The sequence below is a fragment of the Gavialis gangeticus genome, unplaced genomic scaffold (genome assembly GCF_001723915.1).
Source record: "Gavialis gangeticus isolate Ggan-Ray unplaced genomic scaffold, GavGan_comp1, whole genome shotgun sequence".
Taxonomy (NCBI): Eukaryota; Metazoa; Chordata; order Crocodylia; family Gavialidae; genus Gavialis; species Gavialis gangeticus.
Window position 1 is genome coordinate 15,727,979 of NW_017729001.1, and position 3,207 is coordinate 15,731,185.

The 3,207-nt window shown below is 44.8% G+C and overlaps 1 protein-coding gene across 8 annotated transcripts in view; it reads right to left on the reverse strand.

Moving 5' to 3' along the window:
- The window catches only part of HIC2 (HIC ZBTB transcriptional repressor 2), a 141,789-nt gene that overhangs the window by 99,009 nt on the left and 39,573 nt on the right, over positions 1-3,207 (reverse strand). The window lies entirely within an intron of this gene.

Consider the following 3,207-nt stretch of genomic DNA (forward strand, 5'->3'; position numbering starts at 1 on the left):
AAGCTATGGCACAGAAGTATAGGAGTGGATATGGGGCTTTTGCCGCCCCTCCCCCTGGGCTTGCCCACAAATTGTGCCTCCTGAGTCATAGGGGGTACTAGTCACCCCTGCACAAAGGGGAGATGATGTTGGCTTATGTGCTTCTAGCCACAAAACACAACTTCATTCTGCTTTTTATACACACAAATACCCTCTGCTAGGCAGAAAAAAAAAAACTCCTCCCTCCCTGGAGAGTGATAATCTTCCATCAGGATGAACTCTTAGGTCCAGGCTACAATAAATGGACAGACTACAAACAGGCTGGAGTGCCAGAAAAAAAAAAAGGAGAGAAAGCCATCCAAGGTGCCAGATGCATACTGCTTTGGCCACTGCACAAAATGAAGGCTTGAGCACACATTTTTGCCTGATTGCATAGCTGTCTCTGCTACCCATCTAATCTGCTTAGAAAACTGCTTTTGAATGATGTGGTTCAGACATACCAGTCGCATAAGGGGAGGGGGGGGGTGGGAAAAAAGTGCTGCAGCTGCAAAAGATAAAATAGAGACAACTAATTTTCTCCGAGGTTGCAACACAAGCTCTCTCCCCCTCCTCCACATACAGTCACTGCGCTGAGTGGATAAGCTGGAGATTCTACAGCGTAAGCAAGATGGCACAAGAAGGTGTACAAGCCTCTCTCCCCACCCAAATACCCACGCCCTTGAGGGGGACAGTGGGAAGGAAAGGTTGAAAGCCCAGCCATCACAACTCCTGCGCTGGCTCGTTGTAGTGCTTTGAAAATGGGGGGCGGGAGAACTGCTCCTTGCCAAATGTTATGCTCAGACAATAACTTAGAGAAGGGGCTGCAACCCCTGTTATACCAATGGGCCGTCCAGTTCTGAGTCTTTTTTGTGATCCAGTTTCTCCTGATACTAGGCCATTCTGCAAACCCCGTGCACACACTCATTTGAGCCACATGTTCTGAAAATTAAACAATTTTGGGGGGGGGGGGGGGCAGGGGGAAGTTTGTTGACTGGCTTTATCATGATAATATCGAAGACTTACATTCATATATGAAAAAGTCACTTTTAATGACAAATTCTCTCCGAACAAAGCTACAGCTGCAGATAGAGGGAGAACATAAAACAAGACAAGACAAATACAATTACTTTGGTAGTAAAAAAAAAAAAAAAGTAGGGGGGAAGGTTTGTGTGCCTGTGTATAAGATGATGCAAAGAGAAAATGAGAGTTGCACCCCATCAGTAAAAATCGCTGTAGATTTACAGAGGCAGGACTCTAGGGAGACACCTGCATTTTTTTTATTTATAATTTTTTTTTTTTTTTTTTTTTAAACATCCAGGGTTTTAGCCCTGTTTGCTTTGGAGTTTACACTTCCCTCATTAGAAAGGTCAGTGACTGTTCACAGTGCTTTTAAATTGTACATCACCTTTTTATTTTAAAGGGGAAGGGAAAGCTTCCCTGTGATGTTGGGAAGAAAAAGGAACTAGAGATTTACTAGTATTAGTTTCTCTCTCAAGAAGTTGTACTTTCCCCTGGTTTTTGCTGGAAATGTGTGGTGAGAGGAAACCAGGAGTGCTACTTCTGGGCTTTACAGGCTCTTGAAGGATATATCTTGCGAGTGCTCAAACCTTACCCCACAATGCAAGGCTGTTTGGTATTTTAATATACCTTCTGTCTCCAAAATGTTAACTACTCATTGAATTTAAACCAAAAAGGCTAAATGCAAACTGCACTGTAGTTCAGGGGTTGGCAACATATAGCCCATGGAGTCACGGGATTTGACCTGCAGAGTCAAAGGGTTTTGCCTATGCTCACACTGGGACTAGACAGAGAGAAGCTGTGCTGGGACCAGACAGCTGGAAGCTATGTCCATGCCACTGTCATGTATCTCCACAGCCCACCCCACCAGCTGTGCCATGGGCACAGGATCCAGCAGGTGGGGAGCAGTATCAGAGCTGGGCAGGTTACAGCTGTGCCCATGCTGCAGCTGAGAGGCATGAGGGAAAGCAGCAGCAAGAATGCAGCTTCCAGCTGCCTGGCCCCAGCGTGGATGCAGACAAAGCCCCCCAGCCCAGGTAGGACCAGAGCCAAGTTGTTCCAGCCTGCAGCTTGTAAAGGTTGCCAGTCACTGTTATAGTTTGATTTAAAAACAACAACTGGCTTTTCCTTTTAAAGCTAATCGCCCCTTTGGTTATTTTCTGGACATGAGAATCTTGCAGGCTTTTCTTCTTTCATATGATAAAGAACAGAAAAAGCAGAAGTCCAAGTCTCATCACTTCCCTTTTCCAGGACAAATTTCAAGATACTCCAAACTTCCACCACAAAACCAACCAGACATCACATCTGATACTAGGCAGCCATTCCCCAAGTTAAGAGCAGGCATCTCTATGGGAAAGGAAGTTCAGCCTACCTCCTCTGCCCTGTAGCGCATGCTCGTTACTCTCCCTAACCCTACTGTGATCACCCAGAAATCTCACCTGGAGATGTTTTCATATGTATGAAAACTACATATAGCAACAGCTCACAGAGAACCAGTGATCACATTACAAGGCGTGCTGCTTGGGCCAAGTCCCCATACGTTTGCTTGGGAAGCATGAAGCTAAAAGGATTTTCACTGTCTAGAGAAGTACAGATTCCCACTCCCTCCCACATCCACGCTCACTTAGTGCAGCTCAACATACAATTCTGAAAATTCATTCCAAAATATCACATTTAACAATCAGTAACACAATAGACCTTTGCATTACATTATTCAAGGCCCTCACATGCTTGATAGTGATACTTGCCATCAACTTTACAGATACCAGGGGAAGTTAAGTGTCTTACCTGAAGTTACTCAGCAGTAAGGGGCAAAAGCAAACACAGAACCCAGATTCCTCAAACCACCCCAAGCACTAGATCAGAAAGATATCGAATACTTGGCCCAAAGGCCAGACTGAGCCCATCTAATATACAACATAATTGTGTAGCTTTCAAGATGTACAGACACTCACAACTGGATTGACGTTTCCAGCCTTCCCGGGCACAAAGGTAACACAATGCAAGTGTGAAGGCAGACAGCAGTCATCCTAAATAGGGAAGTGTCAGAGCGATAGTGAATGTTTCGCATCTGAAGGCTTACCTAACTTTACTCCAACTACGTGACTGGTCCAATACGAGATATCACCATAACACCCTCCACCCCCCAGAAAAAAAAAAAAAAAAAAAAAA